The 22,305-nt window shown below is 41.5% G+C and overlaps 1 protein-coding gene across 6 annotated transcripts in view; it reads right to left on the bottom strand.

Annotated features, from left to right (window-relative positions):
- OSBPL6 (oxysterol binding protein like 6) overlaps positions 1-20,847 on the bottom strand; it is a 111,070-nt gene extending 90,223 nt beyond the window's left edge. For 4 of the 6 annotated variants that reach the window (XM_054209978.1, XM_054209972.1, XM_054209977.1 and 1 more), the window contains exon 1: positions 9,730-9,809. The gene's annotated coding sequence lies outside the window, so the exon portion shown is untranslated. Of the gene's footprint in view, positions 1-3,329; positions 3,401-9,729; positions 9,810-20,801 lie in introns of those variants that run through there. The other 2 variants (XM_054209973.1, XM_054209974.1) reach the window with 2 other exon arrangements.
- Positions 20,848-22,305: the final 1,458 nt, after the last annotated feature.

Raw genomic sequence — 22,305 nt, 5'->3', positions numbered from 1 at the left:
GGTTGTTGATACAATAGGATTTACGATGATAGGCATATTTCTGACTTCTGGCCACAGCAGGTGCTTTTACAGACCTTCTTAACGCCCACTGCAGAACTGCATGTGATGCTGTAGGCGGAATTCAATAATTCAGGTGTTTTCTTCTGCTTCTGCACTTTTATGTTTCTAAATGGAGTTGGTATAAGCAGAGAGTAGAATTATTGCTTACAAAAATATAGTACAGATCAATTGGATTGTTGCAGGAACTGTAAGTGGAGGTTTTTCTCTTGTGTTATGTAGCAGGCCAAGCCAGACAACCATCATCTCTTCCTATACTCTTAATAATTCCCTAATGCATATAGAAGTGCAGACCTCTTCTGAAAGTTGCTTGTAAAGAAATGGTACGTTGATTGGTTTGAAATATAAACACTCATTATGTGGTTATTAAAAAAAAAAATTTGGAAGTATCAGTCCTAGAAGTGTATCTTGACCTGTACTGCACACAAAAACTCTGTAAATGGAATTCAGCTAGTACCTTTCGGTTGTGATGTGCATGCTAGGAAATATTCCATCTTATTTTGTTCTCTATCTGTACTACATCTGCTGCAGTAACAAAATTTTAAGAAATAGTAGGACTGTATCAGTGAAGTCAAGCGAGATGACTCATTACCAATAACCACATCTCTGAAGAGTTGAGTAAGACTGGGAGGGAGGGGGTGACTGTAAACTGACTTTAACATCACAGTGACTCACCAATCCACTTGACTTGCATAAGTATTTATAAAAAGGCACACCAATATATAAATACGGGCAAATAATTAAATAAAACAGCCCAGAGAGTCCCTTCCCAATCACATTAATAGCAGACATACAGCAAATGTTTCAGGAATTCTATTTTAATCTAATAAAACTAATAATAATACATAGAGATCTCCTGGGAAATATGGGATCAGAAGCCGATTATGATCGGCTGCAGGAAGCCGATTACACAGGCTGCAGGAAAAGGAGATAAATTTAAGGGAAAAAAAGTTCTACAATTATAGAATGGTCATTTTCTTTTTTTGGAGGTGATTATGACAATTAGAAGTACTTTAAGCATTATCATGAATGTATTGTTTAAAAAACAAGGAATTCTAGATACGTCACTCAGAATTCGCTGAACAACCTATGAAATATACAGCTTTGCAAAGTACAAAGTAACCAATTTTTGTATTAAAGAGTGAATAAATATTTTCTTTTCTTTATTTTATAAATTTTTAGTCAATAGACAAAAAAAAAAAAAGAATCTTTATAAATACATACCATAACAGAGATTTTGACTCCAAGGTAGAAAGAAAAAATACTTCAGTAAAATTTATTCTATTCCATAAAGGTTAGGGAAATTAAGCTAGGTCTCTCTACTTATTATTTACAACATTCATACAATGATAGGAAGAATTTTATCTGCAACTATGCTGCAAAAATGTACTATATCATCCAAAAATCAAGAAAGAAAAAACTCTGTTTATATAAACAGAGATGCTTTATCCTGAGGACAGTGTACCCAAAAATGTAACCTTTTCATTTTAATTAGCTTTATCTTAGAGACAAGAGTCAATTATTTTTGTTGGTTTTTAACAAGGGGGATCCTAAAATTAACCCCTAAATCTGTATTTAGCCTTGATTTAGACTTGAAGTTTAAATAAAACAAAAATTCCCACTAGCAGACTCAAAGCTTCTACAAGAAATCTGCTCAAATTCCTACAGCGGGGTGACTATTTTATATGCCTAGCTGCTGCAATTGCTTCAAGTTTATAAACATTTTAGCAAAAAGGGAACTCAAATCAAGTGCAGACTCTCTAAAAGAAAAAGACAGGTCCTTTGAAGTGGGATGCTCTGAAGACTGAATTTAGAGGGACAGGAGAGGACAACCTGTATCGGTACTTTTATGTAGCCGGTTCATTATGTTCTGCTACTTTGGTAATTGATGTTTGTATAAGAAGCAGACCAGACAATCAGAACTTCACCTTGCTATCAAAACATCACACAATAACATGAAGAGATATGGGTCAGATTATAATATAAATAGGACGTGAACAGAAGTGGACCCCATAAAAGTATCAAATAAATTCATGTCGACTATTAGGCAGTCCAGGAAGGGAAATAAGTTTGGCTGTAGTTAGTGTTAGAGCTCTTAACTTATAAACCAGTACACCGCGATTTCTAAACCCAATTCCACAGGCATGAATCCTCTGTAGTAATTGTGACTGTTGGCAGTAGAAGCTACGTTAAAAGTAGGTGACAGAGCAGAGTGCTACAATGACCAGCAAAAATTAGATTTTAACACATTAGGACACGCATCAACATAACAGATTTTGTTGATCCCACCAAAACATCCTACTGCAGAAAAAAAAACAACTTAAATATGACATCATCCATAATTAAATCACATAGCAGAAAAGCAGTTAAAGGAGAACACAAACGCTTCTGGACTAACAAGGAGTGTCTTTTTGTAAGAATTGAAGAAACCAGCACCTAAGTGGCAGAATAAACTGACTCTTAATGAGAACTCAGGTAACAAACAAACAAATACATACACCTCTCTGGAAAAAACACTGAAAGAAGATATTTGTTATTTGACATTTAGTTTGTTGTTGTAGTTCTCTTCTCATGGCTTAGCTTTTCTTTTCAAAGACTTCCATGTATTATAACTCTTTACTGGCTAAAGAAAACAGTCAAGATCTAACCCTCTCAATTGCTCTGAATTTATTATAAAGCTCAAATGCTTGGAACAGATGGAACAAATACTTCGTACGGCACAGGAGCTATCCAAGAACTCACAGACTACACGTGTACAAACCAAGGAGAATTAGGTGGGTTGACAGCAGGCAAGTAGCTGCAGCGTCCCACGATGGATGTAGCGACGTGAGGGTGAGCCCTTTGTCTGGACGGGTGCCAAGGCCTCCCCGCAGTTATCCTAGCTGTAAAGAGGTAGCTCTTCATGCAAGCCGAGAAGAAAAAAGGCAGACAGATGTGATACTACCCATATTGCTCCCTTGTGTGCTGTTGGCTGCAAAATACAAGTGTGCCTTAACCACACAAGGCCGATAAGCCACCTGCACCCAGAAAGCAGGTTTTGTATTAGGGAAACAAACCCAAGTATCAAAGCATCAATACGTCTGTTCGTTTCTTTTTCATTTAAAACAAGAAAAAACAAACAAACAAACAAACAAAAAACCCATAACAACCAAAAAAAAAAACAAACCCTGAAACACAGATTTTTCAAAGACAAAAAACTGCACCTCTCATGAAGAAATAGTTTTAACATAAGAGTTACTAAATGCTTGAAACAAGACGTTTCCCATTTTTACCCCTTTTTGCTGCTCCTTCAGCATTTCCCATGTTTTCTCCTTCTTTCCTTTTCTAAACAGCTTTATTCTGTTTAAATGCTTCTTCCACATTGACACTCTTTTCTGTTTTTTCCATTGCTTTGTTCCTCCACCCGAAACGCAGAGCATCCCCACCTCTCTTTCCCACAGGATTCCTTTCCTTGCTTATGTTGCTTTTTAATGTGGGTTGGTTTTTTTTCCTACTCCTCTGTTTACTCCGTGCCTTTGCTTATTTCCCACCACTTCAGCAGAAAAGAATCCAAGCAAAGATAAAAAGCAAATGGGAAGCAACAACATTCCTTTGCTACTCCACTGTTTTGCCCGTGGAAGCCTGCCACTGCTGTCAGAACGGTCCAACTGGCATCACAGCAATCCCTGTGGTATTTGACAAGGATGTTATGTTGCTCAGGCAACCATTCCTAATTGTCTTTTGGGATGCTGAGCAAACAAGATGAGTTTTTTTTTCGCTGGTCTGTATGAAGGTCACACTAGGACGGTGGCAGCGAGCACAGGTTACTGCTAGAGTGAGGGAGGCACAGAAAAAAAATCGGATGAGGCAGCCCTGTATGCAATAACACGTCAATCACATACAAACCCCAACCTAATCTGCCACCGCAGTCATGTCAGATAATGTGTACAACAGTTGTCCTACAAGACTACAACAACTACTATGCCAGAGACATGAATGTTATTCTAGACTCATGCTGAAAGCAAATCGGAATGTTTCTCCTGGCTTGAAAAATTAAATATATTTAAAAAGGCTATTTATATATAACAGCATCCTACAAGAAATAGATTGTCAGCAACAGTTTGGCAGGGCACTATTAACATCTTTCAGAGATTGGGAAGAAAAATTTTCAGAAAGTAAATCTCCGCTGAAACAAATAAAGGCAGAAGCTTTAAGAGCAGAAGCTATTGCCTCGAAGTTCCTCCAGAAGGTTCATTTCAGTATATGAATATTTTGCATCTTAAAAGAAACACACCATATGCTGGGATGGCTTTTCGTAACTAGAAAAGTCTGCCTTATATTTTTGGAACAGCCAAGTTTTTCCTTGGGTATGTTTATTGACGTGTTTCCTAAACCTCAAATCCTTAACTGAAAAAATAACCTACTTTGGCTTTATCAATAGTGGATTTTTTTTTTTAATTCAGAGACCAAGAGGAGGAAGAAAGGAGAAATTTCAAGTTAACTTGGGGGGAAAAGTCCATTTCAACATCAAGACACACCAAAGTGATCACTTCATTGCAAACGTATTCAAATGAATTCAACTTTTCCTTTTGTGGAAAGTATTTGCTAAATTTTATCCAAAATCACTAGCAAAGGTACAAAACTGCAACTTTTTTTTCAGACCATAGTGAACCAATAAACTGCACTTCCTAATCTAACAGAATCAAAAATCCTCTTCTGTGGACCCGAGTCCTGCCTCTCCATTTCCTGTCTGGCCCACAGGAGGTACGGAGCCACCTCCAGTTTTCATCGCCCCTGGAGAGCCCTGTGACAGATGCCACGCAGAAACTTACAGTGGATCCTTTAAGACCCTGCCAGAAAGATGGAAAATAACCCAAATTTTTATTTTTAATTGTGTTTACTCATTTGTCACTGTAGTCTCTGCCCAGTGACACACAAAGGTTTCTCCAGCCTACGCTAACCAGCCCACGTTACTGGATGCTATGTCTATCTTCTCTGAGCTTCTTCAAACCTACATGCGTCGTAGCACACTGTAATAAGCACACATACATACAAATTTGAGGTCTAGGAATTGATTGGACTGACTAGGGAGGAAAAGATGCCTCTCAAGTGATCTGAGACGCCTCCCAGTGCGACAGCAGCCGGGGAAGGGCCGGTAAAAGCAGCACGTTGTGGTCCCTGCTGGGAGTTACTGCCACAGGCAGGACACAGGGCTCAGCAGACCTAACCTGTCACAGCCCTCCTGTGCTCATCTTTCACGTGGAGGAAAGGAAAAAAGGGAACAAATACATTTTCCAAGTCATTAGCAGTACTTTTCTAAGGATGCTGCCTTAACTATAACCTTTTTTTTTCCCCCCCATGGATCACCCCAGTTCCCAAAACCTGAGAATAGCTCCCACTAATCAGAGTAAGAGATATAACTTTGCAGTTTCCGGTGGACTTATTTAGCCACAACTGGTCAGAAAACTCCATTACAGTGTTTGTTTATCTAGATTTGCAAGTACTTGCAACTATTTTTGACCAAAAAACCTTCTTGGCCTCTATCACCCAGAATGGGTGCTTCTTTCTTACAAGTGTTTTACATTTTCAGACATTTTTCCCTGTCCAAGGAAAGCACTCCAGTTCTCTAACATAAGAAAGCAGATGTTACCACTGAGAACACTTGAACAAGACCATATGAGAGGCCCAGGTCACAGATGTCTGACTATCAAGATGTTCTGCATCCTAAAACGCTACCACTAGCACTTAATACACCGACAAGGTCAGTGATACCCTGACATTATCACTCAGGGGCTTTCAACTCTCATAAAACGTACTCAGAGGCATTGTCAATTTCACAATGATGGTTTAACATACATAATATAAATAGATATGAAAAGACATTCTTATTTAAGCCTGGAAGAAGAGACAACAGCAGCCATATTTCTCTATTATAAATTATTATGCATTCTGAAATGTAAATAAAACAAGTGACAGTGGTAGACTGTATTCAGGAGATAAATAACAGGAAAATGAAAGAAAGACTTGTCCTTACAACTACTACTATTGACAGTGTGTTAATTTTCTGAGGAACTATGTGAGTAAATGATGAGTTAAAACATTCCTTGCACTGTTTGGTGTCATGAGGAAAAAAAACTAAAACAACTTAATGTGTTTTCAATTCTGAGCTAATTTTTGGAAGACAGTTTTGCTTGTACAGCTATTTATGTGCAGGCCTTGGAGTTTACAGCACACACAGCCCTTCATCTATTTCAGCGGGGCTCCAGGAGGACACTGCTTAAGGGCTTCAAATCGCAGGGCGGAGATATTACAGATTCACAGACTCTTGCTGCACTTGCATATCCACACCAATTTGCAATAAAACAAATAATTTTTAAGGACCTGGTACTATACGTAGAAGTAGGAGGATAAGAGGATACCCAAAATAAATAATCAATAAATACACAGCATAATCTATAAAATAATTTTAAAAGCCATATTTTTTTCATATCAAAGATTATAAGCTGAAATTTCATACAGTGCACTAGCACCAAAATCAACAGCGTTCTCTGGACATTCTGTCCTCATGGTCTCCTTTACTTAGATTAAAGGGTGACCTAAATTATCGCTGCATTAAAGATAACACAAAGACCTCCAGCAGTAAGCAGCTGAACATAAATCTGGTTGTTTCAATTACTGTTGTCATGACTTCTCAGAAGGAAGAAGCACAATATTCACCCGCAATTCTGTTAGGACTGATTCTCAACCTGAAGAGGAGGCATTTACTGCCGTTAGGTAATAATACACTCATGCTCAGGACAGACACCAAATCTTTTCTTTCATGGTGACACCAGACCTCCGCCTTGTATCATTAAACCCCCCAGTTGCCAGAATCCCATGCACACCTCCACCCCTGCGGTTAGGAACCACGTAAGATTTTATCTGCGGTCTCGGCCAGAGCCAAGAAGATGCGCTGGCTATCACAGACTCTGATCAAACGGGCTTCATTAAGTATTCCTCCACTCGCTGATCGATGACTTTGACAAATCAGGGAGCACTGAGAGCTAACAGCTTCTTATTCTCACGTGAGATGCTGATAAATTTGGATTTTCCAGGGCAAGATTCAAAAAAATATGGACAGGACTGTTACGATAAATTTGTATGAATAAAGCTGGTGACCAAAATACAAGGGGAATCACCCATGTTTATGAAACAGAACAGCTGCGTACCACTGCTGAAGCAGAAAAATGGAATAGAGGCGTTCACTTCATCTTTTGCTGGCCATGAAGACCTAAACAGTTTGCGTTGGAAATTGCAACTCAAGTCATCAGGTCTTTCTGAACTTCTAATGCCGTACAACCCACGTTTTGAAGTTCAGCATCTCCTTTTTAAGCTTCTCTGACTGTTGTCTACTGATTTCATAGCTACTGAGAAAGCTCCTAACATTATCTCACAGCAACCTCTAGGCATAAGAGTAGTCCTGAAAAGTATACTGCATGCAAGAGTAATGCCTAAAGTATAAATGATAAAGTGCTACTGTATTAAAAACCATAAAAGATACAGCAAAAATAGAAATACAGATAAAATTTCTCCCTCTGCTCCTTGTTACCGTTCACAAATTATAAACTCAAGGTTTTATGCAGGGCAACTCAGTATTTGTAAATTCACGAGAATAACTGTTGGACTGCATTGACTCCAAGTCATCCATCACCTAGACAGTAAAAATATATTGTGATACATTTACTTATACATAAACATTATCTCAAAAAAAATATTATGTATTATCGGTCATAATAGTGTCATTTTTACAAATAAATATACCTCCGGAAAGTTACACCAGAGGACTGAATTACAGAGAAGCATCCAAGTCCTACTCAAAAGCGAGACCTAGTCAGTGTTTTTCAACTGAAACTTTTCATTAACGTGTATATTGCCACTGAACTAACACAGATACTCAACTTAGCCATTTTTAATTTTTTTTTTAAAAAAAAAAAAAAGCACTTTAGGACTATTTCATACCCCAACACCATAAAATATTTTGTTAACCTCAACATTTACGTTATCTCAATATCAACTCTCAAGTTACAAATTTTTTTTCTTCCTTTGGAGGAGAGAGCACTCCAACTGTAAGGACAACAGTAATTTTCTTAAGTAACTCATTTTATTTTTGCAACATTTCTTAGTCCTTGACAATAGCTGGTAAGTCAGCGCGTAGCCAAGTATGTGTCAGCAACCTCAGCCAAGATGCCCAGAGCCATTTACACAGCAGAGAAACTCCCCTGCTGTACGCAATACCTGTTCCAAAATTAATCAACATCAGAAAATAGCAGTAAAATAATTCTTGAAAGACTACCAAGTGAATACGCTAGGGAAGAAAAAAGGACTTGTAAGGTTAATTGTATTAATGCTACATAGTGACACCTAACAAATAAGTGTTTTGGGACAGCTTCCCAACTATAAAAATTCTAAAAGGCAGATTAACAAGGAGAGAGAGGGGGAAAAAAAAGCACTTGAGATACTCAGTTCACAATTGCAGTGTTCTGGAAAGAAAATCTCACGTTCATTCTTTTTTTCTCTGATTTTTAACAAGCATTCTGAGGCAGGAAAATTGCGTCTATTCTACCAAGCAGGGCTTCACCCATGCATTTGGGAAAGTTGGGAAATAGACTTCCCTCATTTTTTTAATATTTTTTTTTTAAATCTCCCTCCATCTATGCAGGGCACTGGTCTCCAGTTCTACACCACTCCAGTCAGACCCTCGGCAAAACAGTATGTAACTGTGACAAATGTCTGCTATGAGTTTGAAGTCTGCCTTCCATTCATTTCAAATATTTATGTTTTAGTCTTTCAAACTATTTGTAAAAAGTCATATTCTCTCCTACATCTAGTAATAGCACTGGAAATGGTTTGCTTAATTTTGACTTTCTGCCATTTACATGGCATTTACATTTACAAATGCCCTTTGTGCATTTCTCTTTAACACTGACTTTGCCTCTTACAGCTAGATAGTTTAATAACAAAGATAGGAAAATAGAGGTTTGTGCACAGAAAGAACTGGAACATGGTACTAAATGTACTGAAGTGTGTAAAATGTTAATTACAGTGAAAAATACTGAAATACGTTGCTCAGCTTGCTGCAAGATTGCTAACCAAAGTACCTACAAACCTCTGCAGCTCTATGAGCATCATTGAAGCTGTTGCCCGAAGCGGCGGACACCCAGCTGCCCAGCCTGCGCTGGTGTTGCAGGTGAACACGGGACGCAGGTTTGTAAGCTCATTAAGAAGTCTCCGTTGCAATCTGCAATCGGGCATAACCCAAAGGGGATAATATTCTGTCTCTGCTTAAAGTTTCTGACCCTGCGTTCTGAGCCCATTTGCTAAATCGTGTTCTCCTCATGCCCGTTTTCTGAGATACACATTCCCCATTTTTGTTTATGTAGGTCTTTCGTAGATCATCAAGTGAAACTTCATGGGAGGTTGCTCTCATGTTCAGGCAAACTTTGCAGCAACAGTAAAAGCAAACATCATGGGAGGAACTTCAGCAAAATTCTAATGTCATTATTTGCAAGATCCATCTCCTCCTAGAACGGAGCATCATTGCCCTGAAGTATTTTATTTCTCTACTTCTCATCTGGCGCAGCAAATGCTATTGCATCCTGCTCATACGCACACACGCACTCATTAGCAAAACAGAAATAATGAGCAAAACCTAACCTTTGACATTTGCTGTCTTTCACTTTTGACCCGTTGTGTTGCCTTTGATCATGCCACTCTCTTGCTACTCTTGATAAATCTATGGAAAAAGAAATGCAAAGTGCGTATTTGCTTCAGATAATAAAAAAATATTTTCTCTAATGCAAATCTACAGTATTTTCAAAAGATGTGTATAGGCATAGCTAGAAGATCATTAAAGCAACAAACAAAATTAAAAAAATAAATGCATTTGTCTTGCTGTCGAAATATTAATAGGAAACCTTTGTTCAGGGAACATTCCAGTTCATAAAAATTAAACTGAAGAACAAACCCTCCACAGTACCAATACTTAACACTGACAAATTTCAGTGGCTATGAAGATAACACAAGCCATCACATTACCGAATGAGCAGAAAACTAACCCATGGTAGGGATCGTTTTCAGTTTCTTACGAAGCTTAATTTCCTCAAAACATTCACCCTCTTAACTTGAGGTACTTGAACCAAGGCTTTTAAAATGCACCACAGTTCCCTCATTATTTGAGTATTTAACTTGTAAACACAAACAACGGTTGGCAATGGGAATAAAATGACAAGCACTAAGTACACATTATACAAAATATAAAGATAAATAAAGATTAGCTGTCTGGGAAGCACACAGAAGTCAGAGAAGCCGAGAAGCCTCATGCTTCCTCATATATCCTTTAATGGAAAAAATTGACATTAGCTGAAAAAGTATTGATTTTCTGTGCTGCAATCTGTGGGAGCCTAAAGAATTGAAAGTCATTTTTGCAGCATCCTAGATTGTTTGAAAAGAAAAACTTCAGAGAAATCTGCTTGAATTACTTGCGGTGGATCTCACAATACACATACACATTTATTACTTGTCCTTCTAAATGAGAAACTCACATTTGGCAGTTGTACTGCTACGTTTAAATCTGCTTCAGCGTGCTTGAAATGTATAACCCACCTTGACAGAGTCACCAACGTAAAGTGCAAAAATATTTCACTTGCTGCCATGAAGAAATGGCACCTCACACTGCTATTAGGCGTTAGGCCTGTTAGGAAAATAACTGATTTTCCCATGGTATGCTTAACACTGTGAGTTTCCAGGCATTTTGTTGTCCAAGGGTTTTTTTCCTGTCATACTCCCCAGCCCCTGACAGCCCCCACTGAGGACCTCCTGAGGTGACAAAGGACCCTCAGGAGAAGAAGGGAAGACTGCATTAGCCAGGATGCACGAGGGGCGGCTGGAGGGGAGGGGCATGGAGCAATGGTGTCCCCATGCCATGGTGTCCCCAGGGCAATCAATGAGCCTGGGCACAGGACCGAAATTCAGAGAGGGATGTATGAACAGCTAGGGAGTGACCTGCGGAGGAGAGGCAGAACGATAAACAGGGCAAGAGCTGGGAAAGCACATCTCAGTGCTGTAATGACAAGTAATGAACACACCCCCGGTGCGCTTGTCTTTAAAAAAGTTAGTTTCTAAATTAGTTTGCACTCATTACATTTCTTTATAAGAAACTAAACTTCATCTATAAACAGATTTCTGTAACACTGGTGGTTTTTTCCGTGTTATATCACACAGCTATGACACATTTTTCATGGCAAACTACCTAAGAACCAGCCAAGAAAGCAGAACTACACGTTCCTCAAGATATCTGCAGCCTAAAGAGCAGTTTGTTTCCATCAGCTTTCAACCTGGGAATGTTGCCAGAGATGTTAAAGTAGGAAATGAATAAAGCTGCCATGCCCTCCACAAGCATGTTCCGTGTTTCTCAGCACCAAGCATGGTGTCCACAACCAGATGAAGCAGGAGAACAGAAGAACGAAAACAGATAGAGAGCTTACCATTGAACACATGCAGTGGCATCACGAAATAAAACTTCTTTGTTATGAGATACTGTCCCTTTTCTAGAGAGCGCTATTAGCCTACTTTACATCAATCCCAGCTTAAATAGTTCTGGTTTACTGTACTTAAAACCCCTTCAACCGTTATAAGTTAGCATACTGCTGTTGCCCTCAAGGGAACATCACCGTGTTCATCAAGTCCTTATTGTTAGTCTCTACCTATTTTTTAAGTAGCATTATCCTTTACTGCATCTTTGAAATTATTTTTACTGATTTACTACAAATAACAAAAGTGAAAAAGAATGAAGAAAATGCTGAAGTCAATATATTTAAACTTTACAAAAGAATACCGTGTAACTTAAAACTAATTCAAATAGTAAATAGTATATAGAATAGTAAGGAGATACAGCAGAGGTTTATGACTGACATCGTTTGACAGCTTTATGCAAAATGATTGAGCTAATGTGCTCACAAAGTTAAGATCAAGTCATAAAAATTAGCAAATACTGAACAAATCTCTCAAAATTCTAAAGAACATTGAGGGGGAAATCTAATAATGAATATATCAGAAAGGAATTACACCAGAAATAGCCTAAGGTGGCAAGGGCTAATAACATCACAGTGTATTTGCACCACGAGCTGGCAGCCAAGGGCCAGTACAGCTCTGGGCTGGACAGCCAGCAGGTATCAGAGATGAAGGCAATTGTCCTTCCCTCCCACCCTGCGCACAGCCCCGGCACAATGCATTAACAGTTTGAATAACATTTCAACGATTAGGAAGCGCATACATCACAGAGGACAAGTATATATTTGGATCTATGGAAGTGGTATGGTTAGGAGAAAAATGAGGCAATCAAGAAGGCACAAAATGTCAGGAGAACTATGAGCGGCGATCTGTTACACAGCCTCTGGGGAAACGGCCTGGGCATTTCAAGCAGGAAACTAAAACCTAAGGGTATTATTAAGAAAAATAACACAGCTTTAGGAAAGGCCAAGTGATTACAACATGGCTGTTTTACCACCTCCTCTACCTGGACATAGGTTCGTGTTACATTGATTTGGCCAAAATACTATGGAAAAACGAAAGAAAGTTATGAACTGGCATTTGTATATTTTAAAGGCAAAGAATCTGCCGCTCGCTCTCCTCTTCCTAGTGTAGCTCACACAATTTCACTTAAATTTGTAGCACATTTTCTCTTCTTCAGGCAGATGGGCACACAGCAGCTGTTATGGAAAGGGTAATGACTATGAACCCAAGCCGCCACATTCATTATTACAATTAAGAGCAACAAACTACTTTGCAGATCCAAAGGCAACCTTTGCACCACCAGAAACGGAAATTAAAAAGCATATGACATATTACTTTTGAAATTGCTTCTATCCCTTAAACTCACGGATACCGCATAACCACGCGGAGCTGCTGAAGAGGCCTGTAAGGGTCTGAAGGTCAGTCAGTTTGGCTAATTCTAATCCTCAGACTCTGACCCGGTTTCAGGCCCACCCCCTTAAACCTCAACTCACATTTCAGAAGAAAACACAACCGTTATTGCGTTAACTAGAGACAGAAGCCACTCTATTAATTGTAGCTCTGTCACGCAACGGTACTTATAGTGACTGGGCAGGGGGACAGAGTGTGCAGTTACTACAGAAAACAGCCTGTAATTTTTTATTTTTTTTTTTAAGATTACTTTGCATTGCATGTCACTCTGAATCGTATACTGCAAATTGACCACAGGTTTTATAGGTAGGCTACACTACCAGTCGTAGAAGGGACTGAGAGAGGCCTACTCAGTGGGTCACTATATATTTTACACGTAGCTTCCCATAGCATATTTGCACACCCACACAAATACAGGTGACAGTTAAGGAGAGTTATAGAACTTTTTTTTTTCCCAGTCAGAGAATGGGTTATTTTTATCCATGATTATGCCAACCAAGAATATTAAACCAGGTAGCAACTACGACCTGACCATAGTTACCAGAAGTTACATGCACAATAAAGCTCGGTTGTCAGGATAAAGCATGGTTGTCAGGTGCAAGTGAACTTGGAAACACAACTTGCATTTAGCTGACACGAACAGGGGAAAAAGAACATGGATTTTACGCATCAACAACCATTACAATGAAAGACACAGAATTTGTACGGGTACAGAGCTAACCTTCCAGTACCAGTGCCACACCGATACTTTACATCCCAACTCATCCTCCAAGTACCCTATAGCTCCATTTCGTATCATTCCGAGCCTTCAGTTTTCTGCAAACATCTTCTGAAGAAAGCTTGATTTCCAGAAACAGTGTAAAACCACGAAACACAAACTTTAAACACAAAAGAGACATAATGACTTCACAGAGGGATGCGTGTGTCATGCTCACACTGGGGTCAGAGGGACCCCAAGATGACTCAACACCAACTGCCAGTTTTCAGATATCAACAAGCTGTTTTATTTTGAAGCTTTTTTCCTTTTAACCAAGTATCATTTCCACCATCAGCCACCACCTTCTCACTCAGCTGACCCACTCCACTCTGAAAGAAACATCTGTCACAAAACTAACCGTTCCAGCTTCCCATTTACAAGCTGAAAAGTCCCTTTATCTGGGATATTTGTTGCCATTTCTGTAGTTCTCCATTAGCGATTTTGCCTTTCCAGTTTCCCCAGAATACCAATCCTTACCAGGTGGCAACACGATTAACTGGCACCCTAAATATAAAGGCATAAAAACAAGTAAGTTGCCTACCACCACTTTCCTAAAAGTTTTCCTACTCTAGAAAATAAATTAATTGAGGAAACTTTTATCTTGTGGCCAAAGCCTCAAAAATCATAATCTGAGAAGATAAGCCATGGTCTATCTGGATTAATTTCTCTCCCACTTCTCAAATCACAGACCCATTACTTTCCAAACAAGACTGAATTTTGTTTTCAAAGACAGGATGGGAAGAAACAGTTGAAAGTTGTTTTTCTGGACAAAATCACAAGGCTGTCAGGCAATCCTGAGTAGTGCAGGCATAAAAAAATGCTCAGACAGTAGAACTGGGGAAAAGAGCCCATCTGCAGTCCCACTGCAGAAGAAGGCTGACCACACGTGTGAGAGATGGTGAAGGCTGAGGTGAAACGGTAAGAGGAATCACCAGCTCGGAATCGTTCACAGAAACTTCTCTTGAGCCAAATCTTGTTTAACATCACCTAATCCACAATGGGTTTGTCACAGGGGAATGGGGTGGGGTGGTTGCAAGAATAAAAAGACACCACCCTGTGTCATGTCGCATAATCTAGTCATGCTTTATTAAGCAGGATGGGTGCAGCATTTCTGTTCCAGCTTGTCTATTCTATGACACACACAAATCAAGGTCCAGGTGACACTGCCACCAGAGACCCTGTGGAATAGCACGCTCAACCCAACTGCTCAGTATCCAAGTCCTGTCCAGTGGCCTGGACCTCACACCAGACTGTTCCCCTCCAGTTCGGCCTTCCAAGTGTCAGAGGTATGTGCATGTCCCATGTCATGCTCCCTCATCTCCTGCACCTGGGGCTAATCCTTTAATTATTTATTGCTTTCTCATTTAAACAGTCAGCATGAGCCATCAAAGGCCTCACCAATGCCACAGTCCATATCTAAGGTCAATTAGCAGTCACCAACAAGGTTTCTGTAACTCTTTGGTCTCCCACCCCACATGCGTTACAGAAAGCATGAAGTTAGCAACAGTTACAGAACAAAGTTCTATGGTTTTTCATTTCGCAGGATTAATCGGGTCAGCTAAAGGTGGGCAGATGTAGCCGAGGTCTCCTCTGTCTCAGCAGGTAGCCTTCAACCCATGGCACAGGTTTCATAACGCCTTTCCTTTGGGCAACCTGAGCTTATTCCATTTCTCAACAGAAAACTTTCTACTTCATCATCTGAAAAAGGACATCACAGTCCAAGAGAAGGTGTCTTGAAACTGATCTATAGATCATTCTTACACAAACGTTACTTACTTCGGGTTTAGTTGTTTTTATAGCAAAGCAATCCCAGATATATACCCTACTGTACTGATGCAAAGGATCTAATACATTATTTTAATACTTTTGAATGCTTCACAGACATAATTCACTAACTTAATTGGAAACAATATATGCTATAGAAAAGCTTTGTACCAACAGAAGAGCATTTGCATTAGAGGGTGAGGCTGCATTCAACACCACAAATTAATCCAGCCTTTTCAGTAAAGAATCCGTAAATTCCTTAGCATCTCTGCTTGGACTAGAAACGTGCCAATCAACAGGGACTAAGCATAGCTTTTGGGATTTTGGGCATTTTCACCATTTTTACGTGAACTGAAAAGTCCAGGGGTTTTATATACTTTATAGGCTACAAGCATTTCCATCTCTAAGTTTCCACTGTAAAATAGGGAAAATAAAACTCTTATTTTAGCAGAGTTATGAACGCAAGCAGTCAGATTGCACTGTGAGAGACCATAACCAAAACTGGACTTTGTATCTGCTAAATTCTGGGTAGATTCAACTTACCCACCTGATTCTCAGCACCCTGAAATAGGAGGAAAAGATTCATTGCAGTGGGGGAGAGGGCTTAAATTCCACAAATATGAAATATTTGATTGAGGAACACAGAACCTTTAAGAGATGCCCAGGGACTGCACTCTGCTAGAAATACAGATACCATCCCCCAGCAAGAAGACAGCAAGAAAACCAAGTTTCTCACAAGGAAATTGATTTTTAGGTAGAAAACAATCTTTGAATCTAACGCAATACAACACCTGCTACTTGAAGTTCTTGCAACTCTATATTAAGCTCACAGTCAACTAGAGATTTCTTTTCTCCAGTTAATTCATCCATTATTTCCTTTAAGAGAAGTGCTCTCAACTAGTATAAAAATATATTCACCTTTAAGGAGCCGAGAAAAACCCAAGAAGGAAATTATTTAACTTGGTTTCAAAATGCAGCTGTTCTCTCTGCTACAGTGAGGCATTTCTAAGGATCATTATAAAGCTGTCCTAATCTTTAGGGCATTACAACTGTCATGTATTCCAGACCCATCCTCTTACTCTTCTCCAACTACCTCCTCCTCCTTCAAAGCTTCTCTTTTGAAAGTTATAGGTAACAAGTAATGCCACACAATCTTTTTTGGTTTCTGAGTTGGTGATGGAGGGACTCACATTGAAACCATTTAAACAACCAGCCTGTAGGTTTCTCATAAAGACAAGCTTGGAAATTCAGCAGCTCCCTCCCTGCTGCTACCACGCATACCTGTATATAGCCCTTAGCACATACTCACACATTCTACATGCAGCCGGCTCCTAAACTAGCTGGAAATTCTGTAGGATTAATACACATACTCCAGAAAAAAATAATTCACAGTTTCTATGCACCATCTATTTTTCATTGTAAATAGAAAATTGCAGCGTCTGGGTTTTGCCTTTGACGCCAAAGCAGTTAGAATTATAGAATAATATTAGCTTGGAAGGAACCTCTGGATGTCCCCTGGTCTAATCCCCCTTAAAAAAAGAGAAACACACACAAAAAAAAACATACTTCAACCCTGCTTTTTCCTCTTTCAGCAGCTGCCTCTAGTATTTTGGTATTATTCACTTTTTTTCCTTCCTTAATATCTTAGTGAGTCTATTCAGCCCAGAAGTTTCCCTAAAAGACAGGAGTTTGACTGTCCATACACGATAACTCCCATGGTCTTCTCCTATCTTCCGCGTTTCACGTTTAGCTGTCCTCTCTTTGACCCGCTTATCAGCTGCTAGCACCAAAAGGTTCTTCCATCATTTTTCAGCTCTTCTGAAAGAAGTAACCCCAAAAGCTGCTGGAAACACGATTCACCGGGATGTACACAGCGGTGGCAGCATTTTAAGTGCCCTCATGTCTGTATTTTGACTTACAGGAAATCACTGAAAGCTGTAGGCTTGTATTTACAGCTCAGAAAACCTAGGTATGGAGACAGTGAAATTAATTAAAAGCATACATACACAGCATAGCATGAACATTTTACTACAATTTCATGTTCCTTAATATTTTACAATATTAAAACCAAATTCATTTCACAATACCTGGCACCTCATAATGCAACTTCCTCCCTGTCGGGCTTCTTACAGCTGGAGAGTTTCCCTGCCTGTCACCACAGCCATGCTTTGAATCTGCCAAAAATCCAACATCCCTTACGTGGCCTGAGCATGTTTTCTTTCATTTGTATACAGTACCTGTCGCTGCTTCCTTCAACATCTAGAACCTTAATATTGCAAATTCAACCCCAAAAAAGTAAGCATTTACTTTAGTATTCCACTGAGAAGGATTTTTATTTCAAAACCTCATTAAACTCAGCTTAAGAAAGAAACACAAGCCTGAAGGAAATTCTGGGAGAAATTCCTTTTTAGAAGTACAGTCGCCCAGAGTAACAATTCCCATGAAAATTATCTACAGAAACTGCTGCCTTTTCCCATGCCAGCGTAGTCAAAAGCTTCAAAACCGGCAAGCATTTAGTAAATAGGAAACTGGGAACTGTTTGAACTGTTCAGTGTTTTAAAAAAATATTAGAGAAGACAGAGGTAATGGACAATTATTTTCTACCTTATGTATGAGGCATAAGGGTTAAGTAAACCATTAGGACAGGCTCACTGTACACATACACACACATTGAAAATACGGACACACACAGAGCCCCCTTCAGCAGCGAAGCGCTGGCAGTTCCCCTCCCATCTCCCCCTGCAATACCAGTATCAGTGGCAGGTTCTCCAGCACAGCAGAGAAGGGCTGACCTGGAGGACTAACGTTCCTTAAGAAATACAACTCTCCTGAGACAAAAGCCGCGTGGTACTTGAAGCATTAAGTTCTCAGGAAACTAAAGAAGTATATGCAAAAAAAAAAATCCCCAGAGAAAACCCATGCTGCTCTCTCATGGATTTGGCAAAACACGAGCAAAAACATTCACTTCTCCCACACTGAGAAACGCGGTGGCAGACAGTACCTCAGGAGAAACGTGAAGCACCAAGGGGAAGACTCATGCACATATCCCACGCAGACGTGCCGAAGGACTGAAGGAAAATGAAGCAGTACTATCAACACCCCCTACCTTCATCTCCAGCGTGGACTGAAGGAAGAAGTGCCAAAGGAGAGCAGGCCCCCTCTCCAGCGGCACCTGCAATAGAGCAAAAGGTGGGGGACTTCCCTACTGAGGAAGGCTTCATCTTTCCATAGCCACGGGGGCTTGGCTGCAAGGTCTGAATGGCTGCTCAGCTAGCATCCGCCAGCAAAGTTATGGTTTTGATGGCTGTATATAAAACATATCCAAACACATAAATACACAGCGAGAGTATAGCCCTTCAATGCCAGCACTTGAAAAACGCCCACTTGTTCCTACGTGTAGATGAACCAATGTTTTGTTATTCCTGGGTGGAACTGAAGCAAAATAAAGACTAGAAAAGCAGCAATACAAACCTGGAGCATCACAGAGACTTATGAATAAGCTGCCAGAATGGGCTAAGAACAAAAAAAGGGCCAGCAATAAGAAAGACTGTTAACAATACCCCTAACAATACAGCTCGCAAGCACTGTGGAGGATCCAGCAGTGCAATGGCAAACTAATAGGAAGTGGAAAAAGTGAGCTTGAGGAACTACAGTACAACAAAAGGTACCTCTTCCACCCCTCAGTAACACTGGAAAATATTTAGAGGGTCTTCAGTCACAAATACTGCAATTATTTTTTTTCCAGATATAAATCCTACCATTTACTTGTGCAGAAAAAGTAGTTTAAATATAAACCTCTTTAGGGTATTTTAAATAATAAATGTTACTTTATAAAAAATGGAAAGAAAAGAGAAAGTAGTCCTCTTGTGTAGTTTTTAAACAAAATTAAAAGAAAACTCTCTTTATTAAATATACATAAAAAACAAATGGTTTATTAAACATATAAGATCCATACCAACCACAGCTGCTTAACCTCTAAAGGTCAAGGTCATGTCATTTACACCAAGATGGAAAATGTCCAAGTACAGTATCTACAGCTATATAGACAGAGGATGGTTATTAGAAAAGAACTATTATAAACCAAACACAATTACATTGTACAGAAACCATTCGATATTTGATGAGATTTTAATCTTTGAGCTGGTATCATTCTGCAAGTTAATCATCTGGAGAACAGAAAATCTGTTAGGAATGCAATTAAATGTACTAGTTCCATTAAAATTGAGCTGATATAGTTAATTGTAGTCCTAAAATAGCTGTTTCCTCACACCTTCACTAAGCATTTTTTTTTTCATCTCCTGAGTAAGAGTCTATTTAAGGAATAGCTTTCACTTAAACTCTCTAATAAGGTTTGTGAATACTTTTGTTCTGCTACGTTACCCCATATAAGTTGCACTGCAGTTTGCCGTTCGACCTTGGATGCCTAATTCACTCTGAGAAGTACGGCAAGGTCTTTTGTTTCAGTCACTATTAGCCCATAGTATCTGCATTGCTGAAGCTTTTGGGAAGAGTATCAACAACGTAGCCTTGCACCACGCTAAAGCAGGTATGAAATAAAATTAAATGACGGACCAACAGCAAGACCCACGTCAGATGGGTCACTCTAAGCATCAGCACTTCTGGGAAGCTGGTGATTTCCAAACAACTGTTTTAATGAAGCCATAAATATTCAAAGTATATATACATATTCAAACCCTCGCAAGGGTTTTGCAGCATTGCTAGGGAATACAGGCCATTCCTGCCTTTTTTTTTTTGAGAGAGAGACAGAATGAAAACAAAAAGGTATCCTAAGAGTATATCAACTTAGGAATGCCTGATCTACGATTCATTCTCACAGACCAGGCAGTTTATTGGGGCATTTTAAATTGCTCTATATGGGAACGGGTGGGGTGGGGGGAAATGCGACCTGGGGGAGCGACCATGGAGCCGCCGGCCTGGGGCTGACACCAGCGCGTCTCGCTGCGCGGATGCGGTTACGTAAACCCGTCCCCATCCTCATCCTCATCCCCGTCCCCGTGTGTCCCCCCCCGACCCCGGTCCGCCTGCTCCGGCTTCGCCGCGGGGCCGCCCGCCGCCGCACCAGGCCACAGCCCCCGCACCGGGCCCACCGCTCCCGGCCCGCTCCCGCCTCTCAGGCGGCACCGCCGGGCCCCGACACCCCCCCGCCCGCAGCGCGGCGGGGCCCGGCGCCACCCGACCGGCCCCGCCGCTCCGCAGCGCGGCTCTCGTCCCGCCGCTCCGGCTCCGGGCCGCCGGCCCCCGCACCCCACCGCTCGGCGCCCACCTCCTCTCCGGCATCCGCGGCGCATCCCCGCTGCGGCCCGGGCGGCTGCGCCCCGCCGCTCCCCGCTCCCGCCCGCCGCAGCTCCCCGCCCGTCTGACGGAGGGAGGGAGGGAGGGAAGGGGCGGGCAGCCGCCGCCGCCGCAGCCCCGCCGCGCCGCCCCCCGCCCCCGCCCGCCGGCCAAGGTGCCCTCCGCGCCGGCCGGTACCCACCTGCCGGGCCCGGTGACAGGTACCGGCGGGGCCGGGCCGAGCGGAGCGGAGGGGGCAGGCGGCGCCGGGATGCTCCCGCCGAGGGCGGCTGCGGCACCTGGCAGCCGGTGCGCGAAGCGAAGGCCGGAGTCGGGTTGATGCCGGCGTGTCGGAGGCGGGGGGCAGCGGCGGGGAGCGAGGAACGGGCTGCGGTGATGAGATCCGGTCTATAATTACACTGGCGGGCACGTGGGCGGCAGCGGGGCTGCGCTCTAGGAAGAGGGACCTCGGTGCCGCGGGTGGGAGGGCGGTGTCAGACAAAGGGATGCCGTGGATGGAGCCGGGCGGGCGAGCGGAGCAGGGCTGACAGCGGCCTTTCCCCACGCCGGCCGGGCAGCACAAGCACGACATTGCGCTGTCACCCTCCCCGCCGCTCTCACCGCGTTACCTGGTGTGCTCTTTGTCATCCGATAATGGGAGGTCGTTGAAAAAACCGCACTACATGCTCTTGAAAGCTGCTACAGAAATCATTCCCTTAGTTTAATCTATATTAGCTTTCTTTTTTTATCCGTAGATCATCACAACTTTCATTACATCCTTGATGGCTTAGACACACCTTTGGAAACAGGAAGCTGGACTGTCTGGTGTAGGGAAAGTACTGAGTGGCACAGGTCACCCTGCTGTGGAGGAGACAGGTTGCAGACTCACCTGCCTGGTTAATGACTCGCCTCTGGCACCCTGGTCTTCCAGGCAGAGCCTGGTCGCTCCCTGTCCCCAGGGCTGGCACACTGTCCTGTCCTCTGGGGGTGGCCTCTCTTGGCAAAGCGGACTCCTCCGGGATGTCCCATTTAAATCCTCCGGCTTGGCCCTGCTGTCTGGTTTGTGGTAACAAGGTGGGAAATATATTTTGTCATCCAAGAAAATCAATTGAAATCCCTGGAGAACTAGATGGCACTGCCCAGCAAATTTCAATAAGAGAAGGGGGGGAAGTGGCAAACTCCTCAGAAAAAGTAGAGTTTACAGGATTCTAGAAATCTAATTATTGAGCCTACACTATTCATTAAGCAAAGGCTGTGTGATGCTGGTTTATGTTTTCCCCATTTCCAGAACAGGCAGTTCCAGATTTGGCAGCATTGTTGTGCAGCAAAGGATCATTCTGGGGACCCTGGCATACAAGAAGCCATGGCTGTTTTCCTATCAAAGCAGAGACCTCCAGGGAAGGTACCCTTCACACAGTATTTTTAGTGTAACTTCTAGGGTAAGCTTCTCAGAAAAAAATGTTTTATTCTCTCAGCTGAACCCGTGGGTCCCATTC

Source organism: Rissa tridactyla, chromosome 7 (assembly GCF_028500815.1).
Source record: "Rissa tridactyla isolate bRisTri1 chromosome 7, bRisTri1.patW.cur.20221130, whole genome shotgun sequence".
NCBI classification, from domain to species: Eukaryota; Metazoa; Chordata; class Aves; order Charadriiformes; family Laridae; genus Rissa; species Rissa tridactyla.
Note: the sequence above shows the minus strand (reverse complement) of the source record. Positions and strands in the feature narration are given on the sequence as shown.